Source organism: Nothoprocta perdicaria, unplaced genomic scaffold (assembly GCF_003342845.1).
Source record: "Nothoprocta perdicaria isolate Ctin4 unplaced genomic scaffold, notPer1 scaffold_139, whole genome shotgun sequence".
Lineage (NCBI taxonomy): Eukaryota > Metazoa > Chordata > Aves > Tinamiformes > Tinamidae > Nothoprocta > Nothoprocta perdicaria.
Genome location: NW_020454527.1, coordinates 982,920 through 1,009,806, shown reverse-complemented (window position 1 = coordinate 1,009,806; position 26,887 = coordinate 982,920). Strand labels below are relative to the sequence as shown.

General features: G+C 42.1%; 1 protein-coding gene across 3 annotated transcripts in view; it reads left to right on the top strand.

The window, feature by feature from the left end:
- DAAM2 (dishevelled associated activator of morphogenesis 2) overlaps positions 1-26,887 on the top strand; it is a 188,676-nt gene that overhangs the window by 12,536 nt on the left and 149,253 nt on the right. For 2 of the 3 annotated variants that reach the window (XM_026034035.1, XM_026034036.1), the window contains exon 2: positions 6,954-7,078. The gene's annotated coding sequence lies outside the window, so the exon portion shown is untranslated. Of the gene's footprint in view, positions 1-6,953; positions 7,079-7,575; positions 7,616-26,887 lie in introns of those variants that run through there. The other variant, XM_026034034.1, reaches the window with a different exon arrangement.

Below are 26,887 nucleotides of genomic sequence, written 5' to 3'. Positions count from 1 at the left end.
CATGACAAACTGATCGAATCCCCTGAACTGTGCAGGGATCCTGTTTAGCTGCAGTTCTAGAAATGGGTCATGTTTTTCTTAAATAAAATTTAAACTGCTATGCYTTCATAATAATAACAGTATCACCATCTGTGTAGCAACAATAACTACCAGCTGAGTAGAAACTATTGTCCACTATTGAGATCATCCCTTCCATTCTGGTGATTGTATTTAAAATACCACGCCTAGGGAATTGCTTGCATCGTGCCTCCACGCCTTGGCTCAGCACTGACCTCCTCAGTTGTAGAGTGACTTTGAGGCAGTGCCTCTTAGTTTACTTCTCCGGTGACTTCCCGTGTTGGTTCTAGCAGTACGGGAGATTGGTAAAGCATGAGAAAGCTCTGCTTTCCATACCAGCTGCACTAAGATTAAGGCTGCCTGGAAAGCTCAATAGCTGTAGAAAACAGCAGGCTGGAGTGGAGCCACAGCCTCATCCCTCCTTATTTGCAATATATGCTAACATCCATACAACGTTCTGGCTGCACCTCTTCACAAACACAGTAATTCCTTCAAGCTCTCTCTCATACACTGCAGTGACAGGGATGCACCATGCTAGGCAAAAGCTCAGTGTAATGCAGGAATAATGTAGYCTAGATTTTTGTCTTAGGTCTAAGCATAATTTGACCAATGGTGATTCAGACCTGGAAGATGCGAGGCTTGAGAAATCAGTTAAACATTTTTCATATTTAGCTGAATTCTTTAAGCACTGGGGACTAAGATGAACTTACACAGAACCTTTTAACATGGCTGAGTCACACATTATTATGACTTTTTAAAAGAATATAGAGTCCCAAACATGAATCGGCTTGCCCATGCCTGCACAGAAGCGCGCAGCTAGAGTCAGCATTACAACTTGGTTGCTCAGAAGCACACAGATGTGCAGCATGTATCACCCTTCTTCCTGTCCCCACTTGCTATAAASGCTTCTCACAAATAATACTCTGTGTTGTGTTCTCTTGATGTCTTTCATGAATTGGGTGGTTCTTTTGGGATGTAATTTTCTTTTTAACTTAAATATCTTTGTGAGTAATGTAATCCTCTTCAAAGTGTTCAGCTCCATGATCACTGTAACTATAAAGCTCAAAATGGGGAAAAAGGAATATATTCTACTATTAGATCTCCTATGAAAACCAGTACTGAGCTGTGGAAAGTAAGGATATACTTAGGAAGAGTTGAAGAAATGGCTAAGGGAGCTTTTTCTTGCTATAACAAAGCACAACCTGACAATAAGAAAACAATCGATTAAACAAAACCAGTAAGTTCTCAAGATTTGAAGATGTTCAGATTGATGCTGAAGCTGAGACTTGTGTTTCCTGTCTGCTAATAGTTTATGAATGTCCTCGCCTCTCCTAGAGGCTGGGCATATCTGTTTGTGTCAACTTCCCCAAGGCTCAGAGCAGAATCTGCAGGCTCTTTTCTTTAAAGCCTTTGGAATTTACATAACCCTGCAATTGTAGCAATGCAAAATGTGGCTCTGGTTACAATAACAAGGGTTTAGGGAACGCAGGGAGAGATTGTAGTGGCAAAGGCATAAAAGCAAAACAAAACAAAACCCTACATACTGTTTTAATTTTCAGCAGCCACGTGAGAACTGTCCTCCAGTTCCTGGCTATAAATACATCTCTGCCGTCATAGGAAGATGGAAAACAAAACAGCTCACATTCCTTCTAAATTTTTGTAAGTTTATAAGAAATAAAGGAAAGGTAAATATTTCAAAAGCACAGTGTGTCTGTGTTAAGGAATGTCAAATTAGTACTCAAGGGGCTTGATATTTGCATCAAGTGAAGAAATTTGGCATTAAACCTCTCATCGCCTGCTTCCTCTCCACTACCACTTCAGATAAAATCACTTAAGATTATTTTGTAGCAGTTGTCTTAAATCCGGGCAATGCTTCGTAAGGCCCAAGGGTTCACTGCCCCAGTGTCAAGTGAGGCAAGTACAAATACCTTTGTGATGAATGAGGGCTGCTCAGAGGATGCCCATTGCTTCTACTTGTCAGATGTTAAATCCTGGCTCTGTTAAATGATGTTGCGTTAGGAAATGGGGACCTGGTGCCAGGATTTTTTCCATTTCCCGTTCACTTGCTTCTCTGAAGCGATGCAGGAGTATGTGGGGAATGCTCTTYGTGCCTTTTCGCCAGCCCTGAACATTCATTTATCAGACACGACTTGGAGGACTGAATAAATGGAAGACCAAATAAGGTATTAGACATATGGGATGAAATGGGAGCAGTTTCGTTGAAGGAAGAGGCTTTCCAACCAGAAGAAAACCATGACTAGAATTAAGTGGTGAAATAGTATCTAGATTTACAGTACAACTGTTTTCTGAGAATCATACCAGGAGCAAGAACTGAAAGAAGAAACATTCCAGAATATACTTGTATTCTAGGAACAGTTTTGGGGAGCAGACTGGCCATCCAAAGTCAACTTTTTTGTTGCAGCAGATGGGAAGAGACTAGTGACAGTGTTCTACTGGCATGGAAGGGGAGGATAAGATGGAGGATCAGCTTAACGATTTGGTTGTGGCAACAAAAAACATCTTAATTTAAGGTTCTTATATTCCTATGACTGTTGTGGTATGTGGAAAAAGTTAAAGTTAGCGAAGACAATCCAAAGAGGCAGACCTTGTATGAAGAACTAAGTATAATGTGCCCATAGCAAAAGCTTGCTCAGAAGTATTCCTTTTTTTTTTTTGTAATATCAAAAGATAAGAATGTTGCAATCTACATTTATCTGAAAGGTTTTGGTCATTGTTAAAGTTGGAAACTTTATAAGATTATCCACTGTCACTGTTTCTTCCATCATGTGCTGCTTTTATGCAAGACTCAGCAGCTCTGTGGAACTCCTGGGATACATTGGATCTGGGCATTCAGGGAGTGGCTGGAAATGATCAAATCTGAGACTTTATTTCAAATCTTTTTCATGAATAAACCTTGTTGTTCCTATTACCTAAAGTGAACTGAACTGAGCCGTCTCAGCACTGTTTCCCTGTGTCATCAGGAAGAAGGGGTGATGCAGAGCAACAAAGCACTCTGACTTCAAGAACAAAAAAAAAGAAGATGGAGAAATTAAAAATAAAGAACTGAATTATTGTTTTCATACAAATGTTTCCGTAACAAAGGAAAGCCAGGCCTGGTAAATACAGAAAGTGCAGCACAATGAAAAAGTATAACTACACAGAGAGAAGGTGGTGTGTGTTCCCATCTACACAACAAGAACTGCCTAAAGACATCAAAGARCATTAATTATTGGCCCCATTTGACTTAGTGAAAAATAAGGCAAGAGAAAGAACTAAGCTGCAGTATGAGAATGACAGGCACTAGGTTTCCTTCCTTGTGAGGAGCAGAGACAACTTGACTACACATGCTCTTCACAAAAGATACTGGGAGTGCAGCGCAGTTACTCCATGGCTCCATTTCACTGCCCAGTTTTCCCTCACAGTGTTACACCTAGAATCATTACTTCTCAAATTTCCTACACAATTCACTTGAGGACAAACAAATGCCAACACATTTTTCAGAGCAAATTCTTTTTGTACTTTTGAAAGTTATCCTTTTTTCTTTTTTCTTTTTTTTTTTTTTTTCAGCAGCATCAAGGAGTCAAGAGAATGTGTGGATAAGAAAATCTAGGTATTAAGTGTTCTATCCCTTGCATTAAATCTTTTTACAGAGTTTTGGTCTCAAACGAAATGTTGCATTATGTATTGAGTGACTCATGAAAAAAGGAAAGTTAGCGTATTTTCCAGTCATCCAGATTAATTAATAGAAATACCAGTGGCTGTTTCACTGGCTGAAAATCTAAACAGAGCATTTTAACTCTCTGTTAAAATGGGGAGTGGATTTTATAGGCTTGTGAGACAGAGGAAGAGTGAGTGAGTGAATGAATGAATGAAAACAGCTGTAAAGTGCTGTAAAGTTTTTATTTCTGTGTGTTTGAGATGACTATGTAATTTCTAAGTGTTTAACCACGAGTAAGTTACTCATTTTTTTCTCAGTAAAGAAGATGTATACATATTTGATATTACCAAAGATTTGTATTTGTCCCACTTCATTTTGTTAATTCACATGTTTATTAATTTCTGCATTGCTTTTCCTTTTTTGGAATATATCAGTCATTAGGTAACAATATCAGTACTCAGGACAAGAGTTAGTTATAGGATACCTAAATGTGAAGTGTTTCTAGCCACATAGCGACATAATTGAATGTGCATGGGATAGGATTAAAAAACATAAAAGGAATATATGGCTGAATAGTGAGATTCTGTGACACTGACAGATACAAACGTGGAAGCAGAATCAAACATTTCACGGTTACTCTATGTGGAAGAAAAGAGATGTGGTCACTGTTCACATCCAATTTTAGTTGGCCAAGATGAAAAATTTTTACAGTTGCAAGTGTCTCTGAGTCCAGAGTCAAGGATGAGAAGATATAAAGCTGTGTGATTGGCATGACTAAGCATAGGACCAGAGAATATAAGGACAGATTGAATCATAAAGTGGTAATATAGGGAATGATGGTAATCCCTATGGTAAAGAGAATCATGCAAGGGTTAATCAGATAGAAGGGTTTATCTGAAAGCACTTTCTGTGAAGGCAGAGATCAGAAGTCTTAAAATGTGTCCTAATAGCTGGGAAAGAAATAGCAACATCAGCAAATTCAGAAGGAACTGTGAAGCCTACAGGAAAGCTGATTGATTTAAGTTGACCTTGAACTGTGCTATGAACATAAACCCTCTCCAAAGGGGATATCACTGAATTTTTAAGTGCTCCCTGCAATGCATAGGAAAGACAAGCTGCTGCAAAGGACAAACCTGATGTTGATGTGATGTTGGTTCTCTTGTGTGTTAGCATCAGCCTGACAGTACCCAGTGTACTGGGTATCATCACAGGRATTGATGATAACCAGTTGAGAGCTGGATGTCAGCATTACCAGGCAGAACAGCAAGGGCAACATTCTAGTGGATTGGGGAGAAAGACTGCTTGGTCAGATGTAGGTGAGATCAGACTTCTTGATGAGAAGAAGTAGGCGGGACCTTCTTCTGAAAACTGGGAGAAGCCTTATGTTTGCAGGCTGCTCCAGCAACCATCCTGACGTCTGCCGAAAGGGAGAGAGGACACAGAGAGGACACAAGCAATCCAGGAGCTGTCTAAAGCACAGGATTGATGTATGGCAATTGATGACTGTCACACTGGAGCAAGTGCAGCAAAGGGTCAAACATGATTAAGGGACTAGGTCATATGTCATATGAGGAGAGATTGTGAGAGCGAGAGCTATTGGGCCTGGGGAACAAGAGGCTGCGGAAGATCTTATCAATATGTATGTACCTGATGGGACTGGGGATAAAGACAGAACCAGAGCCTTCTCAGCAGTGACTGCTGAAAGGACAAGGAGCAAAGGGCACAAGCTGAAATCCAGGAAATTTCTTTTCAATATGTGGAAGAAAGCTTTCTCTTTGTGTAGGTGGTCAAACACTTGAACAGGTTAATTAGAGAGGTTTGTGGGATCTCCATCCTTAGAGGTACCCAGAATTTCACTGGACCTGGCCCTGAGCAATGTTAGTTATAGTTGCCCCTACTCTGAGCATGGAGGCTGGACTAAGTCAACCCTAAAGATCCCTTCTGACCTCAACGATTCTGTGATTCTGTGATATCTTGATAAGATTTTTCTTAGGACTGAGCCAAAACATCTCAAGAATTGCAATAAKAGCTGGCAGTAGAGGAGGAAACAGAGATCATAGGAGCCACATCCTAAATGGATTGTGTTGTACCACAGCCGATTTGAGAAGGTTGTTCCAGGTCAGAAGTCAGAAATAGTGGTGAGAGGTTTAGTGGGGCTAGTATGGCTTCCTGTGCTCTATATAATTTGAAGCTGAGCAGAGAACTTCACTCTCTAACATTCCTAATGCTATACCTTTCACTAATATCAAATTCTCATGTGAAAAAAAATAGGTATGAATTTCCCTTATGTTGATAGACAATTGTTAAAATCACATTGTTACTGCAGCAGAAAATGGAGGTGATGAAGTGAAAATGATATTCTATGTTTCTGTTGTCCCCAAAAGAATACAATTGCCATTAATTTTAAGGCATCCAGGATGAACTGACTCCTACAATTTTAATGATGTTTTTCTTAAAACAGTTTTGTGAAATTACATGAGAAGCAAACAAAGAGAAGATYGCTTTAATGGTATTTCCTAAAATGACAGTACAGCAGCATCTGTGGAATGTCCCAGAGCACAGTCATTTGGCTTTAATAAAAGTAATGGAAAAATAAAACCAACAAGAAAATTAGCTGACTGATAGAAGTAAATAATTTATAACAGATCTCCTCTCTTAAATCCTGGAAGTCATCTCTCTAGAACAGTCCCTACAAAGAAGCCAGAACCAATTGTTCTGTGTTAACTGAACAAGATTTGTGTATATGTCAATCCCATGCAGAATTATTTATTTTCCCCCATTCATGATCACTRACGGTCATTTTGCTGGACTCAGAATTAATGGATAAAGTACATGATCAACAGTTTGTCTATGATGCAGGTGAAATGAATATTTAAGATAAAATGATATGTGTGAATTAACCATAATAGGTTTGATTCTACAGTGTGTTGAGTACACTGTAGACTGTATCAATAAAAAAGCACTTATGTGTTTTCTAGACTTTAGATGCAAAAATACTACCCACTGCAAATAGAGGATTTCTCTCATGCTTACTGTCAAGCATGTACTTAGAATCACTGTGGTTCRAGACAAAGTGATTCCATCCAAACACCCTGTGTTGAAGTAGTAGAGGMAATATAGAAGCCTCCGTGCAGATTTCTTCTGTGTTTTCTTTTGAAAGCCACTGAAACATTGAAGATACCTTCTATACTGATGGAAAGCTAAACTGATTATTTATTTGCAATTGTTTTTCCCAAAGGCCATCGCTGCTGCCACAAGAGCTGTGGGTGAAGCGGGCTCTTCCTTCATGGTGAGGAGCTGAACTTAACACAGAAGACCCCAACAGAGAGAGAAGAGTAATTAGTATCCACAAAGATCATCCAGGTTAGTTGTTCTCTTCAGCTTGTATGTTGTTATCTTCATTCATGAGTCAAGAAGATTCTTCCACCTCTTGCGAGATGCTTTTCAATTTAGAGCTCTAGAAAGTTATAATAATCAGGGTCTTTCAGTCCCCCATTTAAATTAACTTATTTAGGTATATTTGAACACAAGATATCTTCTAATGGCATCAAAAATGTAAGCTGCTCTCATTCTATTCTCTTTACTCCATCAGGGTTTTAGCAAAGGGAAGAAAACTTGCATCCAACACTTGTATACAAGTGTTACTCATGCGTCATTCAGACTGAGGGCCGGCACAGTAACTTGGCTTTGATTATAACTGTAGTGCAAAATGGAGGCATTTCTTGTAAGTTAGGAAATAAGGTTATTGGAAATGATAGCCGAGTGATTTTTTTTTTATTTTTATGCTGTAGTTTTGCTCCCTCCTTTCTTATTCTATCCTTTATTCTCCTAGAATGACCAACAATTGGAAGAAAACTTAGTGCCACCATCTTCTTCCTTAGTGCCTTTTAGAACCCTTTGGTAGTTTAGTCTGTTAGAAAGAGCTTGTGCATTCAAATCGTGCATGAAATCTAGCTATTCTTAAYGCCTCATTATTTACAGTGCTCTTTCTGTTCTGTTAGAGTGCTTGTGCTGCCAGTAATCAGAGACAAAATAGTGTAAAATGTTTTCTTCCCATCGTTTCTCACTATAGGGGATCCAAAGTGCTATAAAGTTGTGTGACTTAGTTCTCTATGGCTRCACACTCTACAGCAGTATTTACATGAGCACAATGAAACTGTAAAATGTCATTGAATTAGGATGGTGGGTGCTTTGCTCTGAGGTATATGAGTGAACAAAGTGACAGGACAATGATGAATTAGATGACAGAGGCCAAGCTCATTCCTGCTTCTGCTGAAGTGAACACTAAGGTTCCTGCAGGTGCTTTCAGGAGCAAGATCCTGCCCCTATGTTCTGGCAATATCTTAAGAGGTTCCCAAGCCTTAGAACCTCACAGACAGCTGATATAAAACAATACAACCCCCAAACTGTAGATTCTGTTGCCCAAAAGGAACTGTGATGTTTTGCTCACAGCTCCACTTACCTTGCTATCTATGGATATGCACTGAAAAGGGACATGTTTATTCCCCAGAACTTTTAAACACTAGCATTTTACATCTGGGAAGTTTTCTAGGAAATTGACTATTTCATTCTTGATTAGTAACATCCCTCAAAGTGACCAGTTTCTTCTCTGGCACATGCAATWGCCCATAAGGAAACAGTGATTCTAGGTGCCCAGTCTCTGCATGCAGCATCAGGGCCACCACTTTGTTGGTCATGTTGTTGGCATACACTGGGGCTCCTGCGGGCTCGGCCTGTTGCTAATGGAATTATGCCTAGTGACTGCTAAACGTGTCCACTGTCATATCCCAGAAATCTCCTTCACATAGACCCCCATGCATTTTTCTCCAGAGCAACTCAGTCTTAATCACACATGCACCCCTCAGCACCAACTGCAGCGCGGGCGCTCTAGATTCCTAGTGACCTGAACCGTCTGGCCAAGTACAGCAAAGACAATTTTACCCTTCTCTCCTTCCCACACCCTCTCTCACCCCCACAATCAAGCATCTTTCCAAGAGAGCAATTCAGCATCCTTTGCTTGACAGCAAGGAACCACCTTTCCATAGGAACTTTGTCCRATTTCCAGGATTGCTCAGTATACAGAAATTCCTGTAAGGAAAGCCAAGTGTTCTCCAGGAAAGTGTGTCACTAAATAAGGGAAGATTCTATGTGATGGAAGTTATATTATGTCCTGGAAAATCAGGGTGGGTTAAGAGTGGTGCAATAGAGCGGAAAAAAAAAAAAAAAAACCCATAACATCCAAGCCAGAAAACATCCAGCCCATAAAGCCAGAATAAAAAGCTTGGCAATAGAGTAGAGAGACTAAATGCCATTTGCGGTTAATTGCCATAATAAGGTCAGCTGCCTTCCTAATTGATTTCAGTTCATACTAAGGGATCAACACTGGCAATTAGTTTGCATGTAACCTTCAGAGGACATGAATAATCAGAATTTAGCAAACCACACCAACCATAACTAATTCTTCTAGCCCTTCTGCAAAGGATACACAGTAAGTGAACATTGTCCCCTGTCCCACATCACAAATGGAACCAGGACTTGCTTCTCCTGCTGCTCTTTTTTTTTTTTTTTTTTTCACTGAGATGCTATGAAGCAGCCAGAAGCTTATAGGGTGACAAGCTGCAGTCAGTCTTGAAGGAAGCAGGTTTCTTAGGTGGTATGGGAGCAATGTAATAGCTCTATTCACAGTACTGTAAAGAAAACATCTACCTGGAGCTCTCTGCTTGCCGAGCAGCTGTTTCAAGGCTATGAATAACTGAGTATAATTTTACAATAGCCCAAAACATTTTTAGACCAGAGTGTCACAATAAGGCAGTCTAAAGACAGCCTTGGCTTCTTTATTCCACTGTGGCAGTGTGGAAGAGGCCTTTGGACACTTCACTGATTTGTCATGTTGTGTACATTTTTAGTTCCTGTTCTTTTGCACAGACATTGCTTTGATTTTTGTGGAAGTCACTAAGGTCTTTGTGTTTGCAGCTAGGGACTGCCTTAGTTTGTGACTGCATCTCCTGCTCTTGATCAAAACAAGACACATTGATCTAGTTTATTGCTGGTTCAGTTATGGTCAATACATCAGAAGGTATTTGATCAACACTTGCAAAATTTGAAACAGCCCTCCTTGTCTCCTTTCTTCCAAGTTAAACAAATCCATGCACACAAAAGGAAGGGAACAGAAGGGACAAAAAAGAATTTTGAGAGCCCCAAATTGTTTTTAGATAGTTCTTAGTGAAAGCCTGTGTTGCAGTGCAGCATAAAATGGTCTTCAGATAGATACTTAAAAAAAAGTTGATGAATGCTGCTATACAGAGTTTTTATCAGAACAGCTGCCTAAGGAGTAGCCCACTCCAGCCCTCTTTAGTTCAGATATTCGGTAGATGTAGCCAACAACATGCAGTTCCCAGGGACTGCAGTACAGCTCACCTGGCTGTAGCTCCACCCTTCTGGGAGGTGGCCACTTGCTAGCACATAGGGGTTTTTTTCCTTTCATTTTATTTCTTTGGGAGGTAGGGAGATAAGTAAAGAAGGGAATTAGGCATTCAGAAATGATGGGGAAAGCAAGGGAATCCTCCACATTACAGATCAGTGGGCTCTATTTTGCTAATTTGGAAGCAACAAGAAAATGAAAGTATCTGCAGTTCAGCTGTTTTTTTCCTTCTAAAGCTGTTCAGTGATCACTAAAGTGCTACAGATGGGTTCAAAGTGATCATGAAATGTTAGATGTGATGAGAACCCCTGTTTCTTCAAAGCAGTGGAGGGAAATGAGAGTTGACTTGCTGGTTACAAATGTTTACAGTAGTCAGGGACCTGCTAACGACCTTCATGGCTGGCAGCTGATCAATGTTTTGATGGAAGGAAATTTAAACTCATTCTAGGTGTTTCTCTCTTCCCTACCTTAGAGGATCCGTGTTTAAGTTGGGCTGTTATGTGAAAAGAGAGTTGTGCTTTCAAAATGCCTAAAAAAATAGAGGACAAAACTAAGGAGAGAAACTAATGGGGCAATTCTTGTAAAAGCTAAATATTTCTTCCTTTTTTTTTTTTTTTTTTTTTTTTTTTTTTTTTTTCATTCAATTGGGTCATCTCTGACTTTCATTTTCTAACATCTTGTAAGTCTTTTCCCTTTCTAAAGAAAAAGAAATGAATGTCTTTTCCCCTCTTTCCTTATATGTTACCTAAGCTGCCACAAATACAAATTGTTTTTCCTTTGGGCTTGGGTGTTTCCCCTGCCAACATGCAATTCATGCAGACCACTCACTAAAACTAAACATACAGGAGAGAAGGTTATAATGGGCTTGAGAAGTAAATGAAAGGGAAAGATCTGTGATGAGGAAAGAGAATGGAACTGAAATGTTCCATCCTCAAAAGAGTCCCAGGCAGTGTTTCATATGTTAATATGATGGATACAGTTGCTAGCTCAGATCTTCGTAACTGGTTAACTCTAAATACTGTATCTAAACATCTCTACTTTGGGGATGTGATGTGGRCCAACTTTTAAGATGGAAGGCAAGCCTTTATATCTCTATATATTTATACATATAATGAGAAGTTGCTGGAAGTAATTAAATATCTGGTACACTGATTTAAGCCATCATCAAGGAATGTTATACAGTGCATACTGCCCTCAAGAGATGCTCCAAACACTGTGTAGTACTTCAGAGAGTGGGAGATAAGCAGAAACAGCCCTGCAGGGAGGGGTTTACGGTCTCACTGATTCTGTAGCCTGTGGTGACAAAGCAGGAGAAGTCTGTGACCCTGTGGCTGCCCAGGGTGGTGGTGTCAGGCAGGGCACGCAGCTGAGTCCAGGGAGGCACTGTGTTTAATGCCATTGTCAGGCGAGCAGGCAGGCTGGTACTGGGGCCCCAGTCACAAGGGGCACTTTTGTTCTTACATTAATAATCCCATCTCCTTTTGTGGTGACGACTGATCTAACAAACAGTTTAAATCTCCAGAGGCGGAGCAATATCTCCCAGAAGCTTTTGCGTTGTATAAGGAATCTGTTTTTTGGGGCAGCACATCATCTGCTTGTGTTTTGGTTTGTTTGTTTTTTTGTTTGTTTACTGTCTTTCTGCTTTGGCCTASTTGCTTTTCTGGGATGGGATGGTAGTAGTATGTGAAGTTCGTTATTGAGATTTCTTGCATGCGAGAGAACAACGAAAAAAAATGTGAGAAAGAAAGAAATAGCGGGGGAAGCCTTGAGTTTGGTGTTGTCGTTGGGGTCAGGTTTTCATCCATGGAGTCTGTCACCTTACAAATACATATATAATAGAATAGTTTTTATTTATATCCTTGGCAGACAGAATCTAAAAATGCATAATTATATACCACAAATGCTTATAGAAATGGATGATATTAGATTTCTCTGATGGCCTTATTCCTGAATTCTGAAGTGGCTGCCGTGTATAAGGATATTGGTGCTATCTTGGGATGTAGACCTTATTTGAGGCAATGTTCAAAATGAAAAAGATTTTTTTTTGTGGGTTTCCATTTTTTTTTTGGGGGGGGGGGGGCAGAGGGAGAGAGGGAGCTTTGGAATAACTTCCCCTAGATTTTTTTCCCCCTATAAGCTAAGATAGCAAAATTGTTCCTATTGTCACCTCTTGTTCAAGGGGATTACTCCTCAGAATCAAACTTATTTTTGCATATTACCATACTTTACAGATTTCAGTGAGGTATCTGCAGCTTTTAGTGCATAATAATAAAAAGCTGGCTGCTCTGGCAGCCCTCACCCCGGCTGTTATTAATACAAGTATTGAATTATATAACACCCCAGCATAGTATATTTTTTTTCTATCTAGGGGAAACAGAGTCACAAAAAGCAGCAGTGACTTATCCAGTTTCATGTTCTGAGTCAAGATTGAAGCAGGCAGCAGAATACAAATCCTTATTTAAATCCTAAATTTAATAAACCACACGTTTTTCCTGCAGGCAGTAATAGGAACCAGGAGCTGTGCTGTAACCATTAGACAATGCTCTGTCAATGGAACATCCAGATGCTGCTGTGGAAGGGGTGGCAGATTTCACATGGAATTAYAAGGAGCGTAAAGGGCAGCGTATGCGAGGAGCAAGAGACACTGTCTTTTTATCTCAACATTTATGGCAGGTTGATCATCCCAGTCCAGGGAYATAAACCTGTTTTGTGCTGGGCACCTTTGGTGTTTTACCTCTACTTGTTTTGTGTGCATAGAGAAACAGGGCATCACTTTAGCTCCCCACAAGTCCCAGCTTCCTTCCAGCTTCAATATCCTTCCCATCCAAATACGCAGCCACTGCGGTGTCTTAGACAAACTCTGCCTGTTTTCTCATCAGCATAATCTTAGCTGAGGGGTCAGCTGGCCGACCAGCTTTGCTTTAAGGTGAGTGTTTTGTTAACATCTAACTAATGAGCAAGAGAAAGGCCATGTATCTTTGTTGTACTGTAGCGTAACAAATGGCAGCATGTGCTAATGGGATGAGAAGGGAGGTAATGCCGGTAGGATGGGAGCCAAGGTCAGCCTTGACCTGAGCTGCAGGTTAATTGCCAAGGCCGCCTACGGCCCTCTGGCTCCTGCCCCTTGCCTGGGGAAGTGGAGGGTAGGGAGAAGGCAGGAGCAGCAACTGGYTAATCACTGCCTCCTCTCCCAGCTGCTCTTTCCTCTTCCAAAGGGAAACCGAGGGGAGGAAAGGGGGGAACCAAGCCAGTTAGGCAGGACTGGCAGGGAAGGGAAAAGGAGAGCAGCTGCAGAAAGATCTGGCTTGTGGGAGGAGGAAGCAGGAAGCAAAGGGAGAAGGACCTGGAGAAGGACCTGAAAAATGCAGTGGGCAGAGATGTGTGTGGAAAGGGAGGATTAATAGACCAATGGGACTGACGGGGGCACTGATGGAGTTGGAAGATCTTGTCTGCTGTGCATCACGTATGTAATTTGCATGTGTAAATCACAGACAGCTTTCCCAGGCTTTATGCTGAGAAAGGCAGGAACAAGTACAGCTCATGCTASAGAAACGTTGATGGGACCCATGGTTTAATACAAAGCTATTAATGCTGAAGATTATAATTTAGTAGCAGATCTAAATGGCTTCTTTACTTACAGGGTAGACCATGTATGTGTCAGTAGTTAGCGGKTACCTACCGAGCCTGTTTGTGGAGGACCATGAGCATTAAATGAGGTAGAGTCACCTTTTGATTTCTACTCACAGAATCTTTTACCACAGAACCAAAGAGATGGAAAGATACCACGTTATTTGTGCGTCCCCATGCTGGCCTCATCACACATTGGTATAAATGGAGGCAAGAGAGCCTGACAGTGGTGACTTGGCTTCACCATGTTTGCTTTGGCCACTGGGGTGAAGGTGATATTTTTCCCATATAACTTGCTTCTCTGACAGTGCCAGGGGGTGTGTGTATATACACATATGCGTATATATAGGACTTTGCCTTTTGATGTGTGTTGATTGGTGTTGTCATCATGAGAGATCAGTTATTGTAATGCAAACAAATGGCTTACACATACAAGGAGCAAACCATACATTTCCATGAGCTGAGAGAAAGAGGTTTTGCAGATGCAGTTGCTATCTCTGRATTTCAGCATTGCTGTTTAGCCAGGAACATGGTTTAGCCAGGAACATGCTGCAGGCAGCAACACACGAGGCAGACAACTCCCCCATCCCCATCTTGCTGTTGGCATCAAATAGAGCTGCAAGTGAAGTCAGAAAGTGCAAAATGTGCAAAATGTGCTAGGAACAGTGACTTAAACGGGAGAATACGTGGGTCTGGAGAATGACCGAGGAGGAGAAAAACAAGGGAAACAGCAGCGTTTTATTTGCTTAATCACATCTCTTTCGTTGCGAGGAGCAAGAACTTGAGGGCAGGATGGCCCGATGCGCTGCGTAGGGAGCGCACCCGGGCACCCTGCGCGTCCCGGCAGCCGCGGACGCGGCTCCTGCCAGACCGGGGCTGGTCCCTTTAAGAAAGCGCATCCCGGGAGCAGGGGCCGGCCCTGCCTCCCGCAGCCCGCGGCGCCGGGCCGGGCTGCGCAATGGGAAGCGGCTCCCGGGCCGGGTGTCCGGGAGGGCGCGCGCAGCGGCAGCGGCAGCCGCGGCCCCGCTCGCTCGGCGGCAGCAGCAGCAGCAGCAGCAGCGCGAGGAGCGGCGCTCCTGCCTGGCGCCCGCGCGCGGGATGGACGTTCCTGAGTGCTGAGCTCAGCGGCTCGGAAAAGCGGCTAGAAAAATACACAGCTGGGTCTTGAGATCGGTAAGTCAAGCTAAAGTCACATCCTCCTCCTTTGCGCTGCAGTTTTCCAGTCTCTTCGTGATGCTTTTTGCAGGCAGTTTTCTTTCTTTTTTTTTTTTTTTTTTTCTTTTTTTTCTTTTTCTTTTACTGTCCTCTCAGCAGAGCAGCTGGGGAAACATGGAGGCAAAATAAACGTGCAAAAAAATCTTGAGTGTTTGTGAGCGGCCGCGGTCATGGTTTAAAGTCCTTTCTCCACGTTGACGTTTGGCTGCCGGACTTGGGAAGGAGAAACCAGCAAGTGGTTTTGCACGCGGGGGGAAAGAAAGCTGCTAAGAGATGCAATTGGCTTTTCCAGTGAAGATGATTCAAGAGGGAGATTTGAAAGGGGAAAAAAAAATAGCCCGTCCCGAAGCTTGAAACGATTTGTCATTCACTTTTGCAGAGCACAAGCAACACCCTCGCCACACAGTTTTAAAGGCCAGTCCAATGGGTGGCCCCGCCGCACAGTGTCAGGAGGCAGCCAGATGGGTGCCGAGGCACCCGGTGGCTTTCCCAGGTAGCCGAGTGACCGGTGCCAATCCCGCTGCCGGGATCGGCTCCCAGCGCTCCCGTGGCACCGAGCTGCGGCGGCTGCAGCTCCCCGCGCGGCGGCCAGGGGGCGCCCTTGCCGCGTGGCGGCCTCGCGGAGCCCGGGGGGCCGGCGGAGCAAGAAACCGCTTGGGAAAACTAACGCAGAGACGGTTCGCGTGTGCGGAACGCTGCGGGGCAAGGGGGTGCGTTGTGTTATGTCGTGGGGTTTTCTTTTCTCTCTCTCTCTGTCTCTCTCTCTCTGTCTCTCTCTCTCTGTCTCTCTCTCTCTGTCTCTCTCTCTCTGTCTCTCTCTCTCTGTCTCTCTCTCTCTTAACCTAAAGGCACAGAAGGTGAATTGGTCTGAATTAAAAAGCAAGCCATAAATTCTGTTGCTTGGCTCAGACTCTAATTAGAAATTGGAGCTCCGTTATGATCCTGTTATCTTTCCTGGAATGTGTTTTACGCGTGGGGTCAGCCCGGAGAAAGGAAGGGAGGGAAAAGTGCAGGCTCTCCTGACAGAAACATTACTTCAGTAATGGTGTGGGAGAAAAGGAAGAACTATCACTCAGTGTTAATCAATGTGCAGGCTGGAGTTAGGAATCTGAGATGGAAACACATCCTTTGTATCCAGCCTAGAAGTGCTGTGGAGGCTGGAGATCTATAAACTGAATAAGGGGACCCATAAACCAGCGTTGTTGAAGCAGCTGGCAGAAGGGAGAGGGGTGGATCTGGGTAGGGACACGGATTGCTTGGTTGAAATCTCTGTTCTGCTGGGACAGGAGGCTTGGTGACTGTGCCATGTGCTACTCATTTATAAACAAGAATGAGAGGACAGAGGGCTTACATCTCAGTGTATACACTTACGTATGCATAYCCAGGCGCATACAATAACATTTTGCTGCAATAACGTCTTGGAGTCAGTATCTGGGGACTCCTTGAGTGAAAGACATAGAGGAATAAAGGTGTTATTTTAATAAATGCAATGTCAGAGTAGAGAAAATCAGAGCTGTTAAGTTCCTGTCCGCTATCACTATTATTAGGATTAAGTATTTCTGCTCCAGCCTATGGCCTTGGTTGTGCCTTCAACAGCAAGAGGTGTCTGTCTGCCTTTGTTCCTCTTGCTTGGAAGTCACTTGCAGTGGAGTGCAAAGATTTGCAGGTTTTGAGTTCTTCATGTGAGGTGGACTGGGCAAGGCAGCTTAKAAGCGAGTGACCAGTAGAACCCAGTTGTTCAGACTCCCAAATATTGCACCTCATTGCAGAGTTTAGGTGCCTGCTACATGTGCTGAATCAGTGCAGTGTATGAGCAGCTAGTGGGATGTCTAACTGCAACTTCAGTAACTTACTAAGGATTTTTTCCTTCTTCGCTCTCCTACAACAGTCTACTTGATGGGGATACTCAGCTCTCCCTCTTGTGCTGTGTAGGACATGTCAAGCTCCTGGGCAGCACTGCAAATTCACTGAGACTGCAGAAGGAGGTGTCAGACATCCTGAGAAACATTTACACCTAGCAGGTACTTTTCTTGGTAGGAGGCTAATTTCTTTACTGAGAATATTTTTTCCATGGTCACCGATGTTCAGTTAAGCTGTTACCACTTGCATCTTTCAGTGTATTCAGTGACGGTATTCATTCTAATACAGTACCCAAAGTGGTTTCAGCTCAGCTGAAAGAGTTTCCTACTTGCCTATGTTGTAAATAAAAGCATTTGTGTTAATACAGAAAAGCAGTGCAGTTTGGTATGGCTGATCCTCTTTTTACTGTTCTGTTGAGAAATCCACGTTAGGCTGCCCACTTTTACTCCTGAATGCTTTTTTGGGAGTTACTTTCCAGCTCAGAGTCCACAGTGTAAGTGTGTCAGGAGCTGATGCGGGAGGAAGACAGTTCAACTGCAGAGTCTCCAGCACATTAGCTTAATGTGGCATATGGGTACAATATTAAATATGGGATGAAATCCTTCACCTGTCTCTGTGCTCAATTAAAGGAACAGTGGTTCCTTGGGTAGCATTTTTTGCTACCAAGAGGGCTGATCTTTTTAATCTTCAGTAGATCCTTCCACCTTTGGCAGCGGTCGGCATTCCCTGCCTGCCCCTGGAATGCTTAAACCACTCCTTGCTTACGTTGACAGCAGCTCTCCTGGGTGAGTCTGACCAGAGCAAGGCTTGTGGTTACTCGTCACATTGACAGATCAGTACCTAATAGTACTAGGCTTGGGCTGACTTACCTATCTCTTTTACAGGTCTTTAGGTTCTTAGCTGAGAATCAAGCATATTATCAGGGCCTACTGAATGAAGCTTATGGTAAAATCCCTTCCCTAAGAACTCTTCTAGCTTCAGGTAGTGTAGGATGTTGCCACAGGTTGTTGCTGTGATACTCATGGAGCTGAATTGCTTTGGGTCTTGCTCTAAGTTGTTAGTAAAGTCTCTTTTTACTTTATATACCAGAAGCAGGCTTCCAGTTCCTCAGTTTCATTTGGAAGGTTCACTGTGCTGATATCAAAGAATGAGGCAGGCTAGTGTGCTAACAGATTTGATRGACCATTTTTAACCGCACAGGTTAAAAGAGAGAGTTTTGTGCAGGATTTATTGGACTGTCTTTACTTTTGACAATCACTTGGAAAGCCACCTTTTCCATCACATGGGATATTTTTTGGACTCWAAGTGGAGGCCTTGCAAGTCATTGCCCTGTGCAGCATCAAAAAATGACCTGCAGAGAAGGTGAAGTGAAGGAAATAAGACAGAATGGGTATGAAGATGGAGATGGAAAGGAATTATTGCAGGAATGTGTTCCCCAGAGAATAGTCTAAGTGGAGTGGATACCCATATGCAGCTAGTCCTGACTCTTTCAGACAGACTACGGCAGATCTGCCTGTGTTTGTGTGCATGAGCATCCTCTAAGGAATTCATTTATTTCCCCTCTTCACATTGCATAGCTGTTATCTTGTGGCTGAGACAGTTGATGACTGAGCTGTTTCTTTGTTTTATCTGTATTTCCAAAGTTGTTCTTAATATGGTTCCTTAGAATCTTTGGAAAACTTCAATCTGTGTGACCATTATTGAGAATATTACTTCTTAAATGTCAAAAATAACAAACCAAAGTCTTTCAAAAACTTTTAGGCTCYCTACCAGTTAATTACGCTTACAAAAACCTGATAGTGGCCTAATGTATCATTAAATAATCACATTTAAATACTGCAGTGACCTTGCCAGCCAGTAAATCAAAGACACTGCAGAATTCCTTTTGTCCTCTTTGCTGCTCCTTGAAAGCCATTAAATAGTCTTCTRTGTACTTAGCCAAAGTGTGCATAATGGTGATATGTTCTAGAACATGAAGTAGGGAAGTGAGGGAGGAATTTCTAAACCCCAAAGGCACCAATAAGGATACTGCCGAGTCCTCTTCCTTTTTGTTAATCGGATAGTTTGAAGAGACCATAGGTTATAAAGGTTCCACCTGAGAAGAAAAAAAAGATGAAATGGTAGTTGTACCTCAGATTTTGTCAAATTATCCTTTTTGTTGTTTTTAAGTGATTTAAGTGATATAAGCAGAAGTGGTGACTKAAGGCATACAGTCACAGGAAGAGAGTGATGAAAATAGAGGTGCAGAGTCTACAGAAGGCATTTCAAATGGAGAGTCTTAATTCTCAAGTCCTTCACCTAGATAATTTTGAGTTTCCTGCTTTCATGCATCCCTGTTCCTGAGATCCTTGGTAGGGTGAGAGAGAAGGACAATGACACAAGGTCCCTTATGACTTGTCCCTTATGCTGTGTTGTGTAAAATGCAGTATTCATGTACAGCAGGTAGGCCAAGGCCAGCACTCTGTGCCCTGGCCCTTTCCAGTTCTTTTCTCTTCACTTGGCTGAATCACAGAATACTCAGTTAATATGATAGGTAAGTCAGATTGTGTGCCTTGTTCCTCTTTCTAAATGTATCAGGACCTGTAACTTCACCTACTTCTGTCTATTAACAGGCATGATTATGTAGCTGTGTTTATTTTGAAATCCACTGAAAGTACATGGAGAAACACTGTAATTTCAGTCCTTTAAGAGAATCTTTTTCAGCAGCTGGTGAAACCCAAGCTCATGCCAGATGAAAAACCCTTGTGTTATCATTTTCAGTTAATTAAAAAAATAAACCCCAAATCCCTTACAGAGGCACTTTTTATAAATACCGTATGTGCGCATACACCAGTACTTCACTTTTGTATTGATTGCTTACACCTTTGAGAGCAGTCTGGGCACCATCATATACTTTCAGGTACAAGACTCAAGGCACAGAAATTTTGAAGATCTTTTTGTTTKTTTTTTAAAGTGTATCTTAGTATAGCTGGAGCACCCCCAAAATAAAGTAAAAACTCTCAGTGTTTGCATCAAAATGGTGAATTTGAGGGGAGAAAGGAAGAAAACATTCTAAAGGCTCAATTATATCCAGTGGTAGGCAAACAAAACATTTTTCTAGCAACTGGATACTTTAATAAAATGAACAGTGACCTGATTAAATGTGCCAAATTTGGGTGTGCTAAAAGGCAGGAAGCTGAGTTCCCTTGAATGGAAGGGCGCTCTGGAGCAGGGAACGAGCTGCCTTTCTGGGCACGCACGGTGATGCMTAAAGCACAGATCCCTGTAAGCTGATGGACTGTCACCTTTTGGTGACCGAGAACAGCTTCACCAGTGAGCTGGGTTCATTCTGCTTTCATCTGAAGGAGGTAGAGCTAATCCAGCTCTGGTGAAAGGTGCTAAACTGGCAGCCTTGGAAGATCATGGTCCCTTTGTGTAGCCACAGGGCAAGCGATGCTTTGGCCAGTGGTTTAGGCAGCTTCCTCAGGACTGCTCACTAGCTGTGTGTCGTTGTCCCACGAAGGGATCAAAAATGATCTTGAGGCTCTTCAGCAACCTGTTTMGGTCCAGCTAGGACCTTGTGGTCTCTTTTTTTCCCCAAGTGATATATAACAGCACGGCATATTGACTCAGTAATCAGGGCAACCTTGACCAGTTCATTTCATGGGAACAGCTGGGGCTGTTTTTTGTTTGTCATCTGGRTAACAACATGGATACGGATTCAGCATAGCGACCTGCCGCAAGAAGACACTGCATCCCATTATCAGACCTCTGAATCATTCAGCTTCCAAATATGGTTTCTTGGTATTCCCTTTGCATCGTGCAGATCCTGCCTTCCTAGGGTCTACCTTCTTTGCCTGGACCAAAAACCAAAAACCAAAAAAAAAAAAAAAAAAAAAAAAAAAAATTGAAAACACAACCAGCTGCTCTCTAGAAAGTCCTGTGGGTGCACTAAGCTCATCTATGAGTCAAAGACGATGAACTTCAGCTATTTTCTTTCAGGCTTGAATGTGGCCTAGTGGCATTACGTACAATAGCAGAATAGAAGTTGTGGTAAAACCTAGAAGGATGAGCAATAGCTTTGGCACAGACTAAACTTTTTGTCAAGATATATTTAAAAAATTTAAACCTATTTTTAAATATTTTAAGCATGCGAACTTTGCGTTTGCATATGTATCTATTTCTGGTTTCCTTTTTAAGCTGAACTTTGAACGATAATTTTCCTTAAATATYTTTTCCAGTATAGTGATCATTTTTTTTTGCACTTAGAATGTTTATTAATAAAAGACATGTGCTTGTATTGGAATCTGTGTTTTTACATTCTGTGCTGGTTGCTCTTTAATTGTGCTTTGCTCAGCTTATGGAGTAAAACGTGGCCAGGTAGTTCCAGCTTCCTGGTTCTTGTTCATTCACTTACAATTCATTCAATGCCAAATAGAKCCCAGTGTTTAGTTGGAAGCTCCTTAGGGATTTATTTAAATTGTGCTATTATTATTATTTTTACTTATGAAAATATCCAAAACAAATAGTAAGTTTTAGAGATGTTAGGCTTTAGTCAGTAATGTTGTGTTTTTGACAGCTAATCTGTCTCACATTTTGTGTTCCTGGTTGGTGAAATTAAAATAAAAAATCAGAATGTCCTCCAGCCAAAATTRTTTTGTCTGTATCATTTATCTTTTCAAGCCACTTTAATTATCTRGAAAGAAGACAACTTCTTTAACTTGGAGCTCAGGAATATATAGAGAGCCGAGAAGGTGGCTGTCAGGATTTGGAGACTTCCACTGTTGCTTGCTAATTTGACTGTCCTCATATCCCAATGCCCAGACGGTCAAAATAGCTCAGAGTTACATTTTTATGTTCTCAGTCTTTATAGTGCAAGAGGTCCAAATGACATGAGTGATCAGGTTTATAGTGTGCAAAAATCCTTATGAAAACAGAGCTCCTCATCCCTAGGCAATAACTGAACTCTCTTGAAAGTCTTGCCTTTCTTAGTCAGTGATTGAAAGGAATCCTTCTACAATTCAGAAAGGGGTGCTAAGACGTAACTGTCTTAATCACCACAGGGTGCTGTGAAATGCTTTAAGGTAAAACAATTTTTATGCCTTTACATGTTGCCACCTTAATTTTGGGAGAAAACAGAGCAAATGTCTTTAATTCTGGAGTTCCGTTACGGGCTACTTGCAATGTAACTGTTTAAGTTACTGATTCTCATTGTTGTTGATGTGTTGGTTTTTTTTTTTTTTGGTGTCTCTCTAAAGTGTATGTATTCTCAGCATTTTTCCCATTATCTCAATATCTCAATTATCTGTTGGAAATATATGAGATAATGGAAATATTTGATATCTCAATTATCTGTTGGAAATACTCTGCTTCTGCACTGGCTTTTCCTTCTAAACTTACAAACCACAATAATTCTAAAATATGTTGGGGACTGGTGCATCATTCTCAGCACTTGAGTTCTTGCAGAACAGCAGTTGCATGGACCTGTTCAGGTGCTAAATAGTTCTGATGACTCTGTTTCTGAAGACCTCTTCATATGGGTCACAGCTGAAAAACCACGAGAACAAACAGGCAGCACCAGAAAAACTTTCTGTGTTTAAAATCTTGTTTTCTGCTGCCTCAGGTGCAGGGCATCAGATCTGATAAGCAGTTTTGGGTATCTGTGGGCAGGATTAGATAATCTACCATTCTCAGTTAGACAACAGCATGTGGTAAACACYTTGTATGTGAAATTATATTTGAATAAATAATGGTATATGTACATATGTAGCTAAGGCTGATCATTTTGGAGGGCCATATGTGGGTTTGATTCCGCACATGGCTGTGCGTGTGGATGGGGTATACATGAAGTTATCATGCTACTTGGTTTATTGAGCCCCTTATCCCAGTGTCTGAAACTGTGATTTGTTATACTGCGATATGATCCAAAATAGAACCACAACTCACTGTAGCGGGTTCTTTCAATCCCCTGGGAATGTTTGTCTGGCTTAAATGCATGAAACTGAAATGTGTAATACAGAGCTGCAGCTTATAGATCAACGTTGACTCCATTTGTGGGAATGAATGAATACCTCATGTTTGATGTGCTATGGGAGAGTTCACAGATGACTTCTTATGTTACAGCTCTATATTTTTCATGCGATTTCAGCTTTGTGTGTTTTGGTTTTTCTTCTGTGGGCTGACCAGGATGGCATTACCCTGGGTTTTCAATGTAGAGGATAGAGTGTGAAAGGATTTCTCCCTGTTGACTCTTTCATGGTTTCAGGGACCTCTTTTCAGTGAAGTTTCTGGCAAGTCTGGAAGAAGATCCATAATTGTTTCTATACCCATCTGCAGATTTCACAGTTAGAAGATTTCTTTGTTTAACTGGGATTCTTCCTGAATGACCTGCAGTTTTAAGTGTCTCACTTATCTACCTCGTCTTATAGTTCCTTTCATAGCTGTAACCTAGAAGGAAGTGTGTCAAGATTCTTTCACGGGTTAGTCTGACAGTTACTTGATGGGGGCTGCTGGTGGTGCTGGGGGGACTCACCTCTACACTGTGAGTGAGTTTGGGATTTACAGGTGGTCACAGTTATATAGAACTTTATTTCTGATTCAGCTGCTCTTTTTGATCCAGACTTTTTACCTGAACATACTGAATTCCCTGGAGGTTAATAAATTCCGTTTCAGAAAACATAATTTGTTTAATAAACAAAGCAGACTTGTCCTTGTACTAACTGTCTTGCTTATATTTTTGTTCTGTTGCACTTCATTTCTGGATTTTTTTTCTTTTTATTCTGTTTTGGCTTGGCTGAGGTTGATGTATATGAGTGGAAGAGACCCCCTGAGTCACTGAGCACAGCCTCTCTGTAATTGCAGGCAATTATGTTGCAGGATTCCTTTCATAAATTTATCAGTCTCCATCTCAAAATTAAATGGCTTTTGCTTCTGTTGTTTCCTCCTGGGAAGCCATTCCAGAACCTACCTCTTCTGATATTTAGAAATCTGCTTCTAATTTCCAAGATGAATTTGTTCATTGCCCGTTCATCCCCATTTGGTTCTGTGCCAGTATTAGCCTCTAGCTTTTTAATAATTCTCCTCCTCTCTTACAGTCCTCCTGTGATCAGAGACCATCCTTGACTTTTCCTTCCATCTCTGCCCTTTCTAAATAGGGAACATAATTAAAACTGTGCATATCCTAAAAAAGCAGTGTGCTTTTTTTAGCAGTGTCGCCAGGCCTTCAGTTGTTMAATTCATTGATTTTGGGAGCTTTTTGGTCTTTCTGGTTCTCAGATGGACAGAAGCAAGAAAAGATTTTCACCTTTTACCAGATGGAGAACATGTCTAAGCTTCTGGTAACTCTAGAGTCAGAAAATGAGGTAGGGAGGAGAGGACAGGGTCCTATGTGTTTTTGCCTCTCTCAAAGAGACATTGGGGATTTTGTGAAGAAGAACGTGGATCTAAAGATCTTGTGTTTGGGACAGGCAAAGGCGTTGGTCCAGTTCTTTCATCCTTCTCAGCTCTCATCCTGCTGTAAAAATCTGTTTGAAATGAACCAGCTGATAAAACTTTTGGAGGGAACACAGATTGCAAACGAGACTTTGAGGGCAACCTTCCAGCTGTTTCCACAGAAGGAATGAGGCAAGTGCCTCCCAGAGCCCCAGATGAATGCCTGGAATCTTGCTCTTTGGAGCACACGGAGAGTCCCTGAGAAGAGCAGGGAGCGCTGGGGCTGCCGGAGAGCAGTGCAGTGGGAACCTCCTGCCGTCAGGATCCCACGCTATGCTGTGCTGCGCGCGAGGGGTAGGCGTGGAGGAGAGGGGGAGCAAGGCCGCTGTGGTTTGCTGTGACCTGGRTGCGTTCCCATGCAGCCTCCCTCTCCGGCTGCTAGGCAGTTCCATCTTGATCCATGACATCTTTTACAAGATCCCTCAAACGCTCTACAACTCCGTAGGAAAGTCCAGCAGGTTTCTGTATTACTGAGCTTGAAATGATATGATTGGGGCTAGATGTCTCCTACAAAAGAACTACTTTTTATTTAACAGGGAAGAGAGTGTATGTCAACCAGGATATTTTTCAGGAATGTACCAATGTTAGTCTGACTCTCTGAGGTCCAGTATGGACTTTTGGGACAGCAGGACAAAAGATGTCCTGCTTTTTGGGAAAGCAAAAGATGTCCCGCTTTTTGTGAAAGCAGGACAAAAGATGATAAAAGATAAAAGAGCAAGAGATAAAACACAGTGTCTAATTATTGGATTATGGCACATGCTAGGTAAGTGGGCGCATTGTGAGACATCTTGCTGAATCTGTGATACTAAGGTAAATACGCCAGTTATGAGCCCCTCTGAATTTGGTGTCTGTCTCTCTTTGTTGAGTGATTTTTGATTAACAAAGAAATTTTAAAAATACTCTTTTTTTCCTGATGCAAAGATGGGAAAACATTTCTCACTCTATGCAGAGCAATGCATTCCAGGAGAAAGATGTTGCAATGAGATTTTTAAAATTCAGGAAGACTGTATGTAGCTAGGATAGCTCTACCCAAGACATTTCCCTTTAGGCCCTGTTTGATTATCTCTGCTACCTCTGTCCATAAGAAGTATGCATACAACAGCTATGGCAGCTTGTTGCATTGTGGACTGCTTTATATTCCTTCTCTGGCAAAAGTTTTCCAAGCGAGATAGCTCTGGAACCCACCTGGTATAAAGTTGGCTAGGACTGTTGCAGAAGAATTTTAGTTGTCATTTATGGTTTTTTTTCAGTAGACATCTTTTAACAGTTTAATCACTCACTGCCTGAGGTGCTGATTCCCTGATGATGGAAAATACATTTAAAATTGTTTTCGTTTGACCATAGATGAAGAATCAGAATCTAGGGATAGTGCTCCGGCATACCTTTGTGTTGTCAGACTACATGCCCTTGTGGTCAGTCCTTGGGTCTTTATTTATAAAATATGAATGGTAGAGATCAGCCCTACTTATGTATGAAAATAAGCCAGCTGGAAATGTTTCAACTCTTTTTGGCTCGGAGGGTGTATTTATGCTCTGATTGTATTTTATGATGGTCTGCAAAGATGGAGAAGTGACATTAATTGTACTGTTGTACTATTCCCATAGCTCGGTTCCTTCATCGGAAATGTGAGACAAGTTCAGGAAGAGGATGCTGGGCGGCTTCCTGTGCTGCCCTGAGCCTCCTCCCTCGGAGGTAACGAAGGTTTCGTGGAGCCTGTCTGTTTGTGTGAATCAGCCTGGGAGCCACCGCGCGGCCGCTTGGATGCTGCGTGCAGGCAAAGGAGCCCAGAGGAGCTCTCTGGCACAGGAAAGGAAGCGGATGGTCCCTGTGCTGTTGGTGGTTGGTACTTATGGTACCTCAGGAGGCAGGAGTTAGACTGTGCATCCAAATGTGGCTTCTTGGGAACTCTAATCAAACGTCAATAAACACTCCCTTGCTGTTCTCAGTTTTTGGCTCCTTACTTGTTGCAGGGAAACTAAAGAGGGTCAGGACAAGCAGAGGTTTTTCTTTGATTCCTGCTGGAGCTTGTTGGAGTTACTGGGTCAGGATTAGTTGTACTTTCTCCCTCCAGAATCCTGGGGAGCGGATTCATGTAGGACAGGCAGGGCCAGAAATAAATGTACTTTTAAAAGGCAATGTAATGTCCATAGAAGGAAACAAATTGCTGGATCCAATTTCCTGGAACCAGAAAATTCCTTGCCTGGCTGTTACATTCTGTCCCCCAGGCTAGTAAGATATTGAGTGCACTGAAGAGACTGGAGCTTTGAGGGCCTGGTGCAGAGTATTGCTCTTATGTTTGCTTTCTCAGTAGATTGCGCACACCTGGGATAGATGCAGTGAGCTTGCTGCACATGGCACAGGGGGCATGCAGTGCTCTGCATTGTCCAGGGATCAYGGTTATCGTTCATCCAGAAGGCCAAAGCAAGTGACCAAAGTTATTTTCCAAGGTGGCAACACTTTAAGAAGAAAAGGCGTTCCTGAAATCACCTGGGTATATGGCATCCCAATGCTGGAAGGGAGGGGAGAATCAAAGCAATGTGGTAGGTGATCTAAGCAATGATAGGTAGGATGTGTAGTCT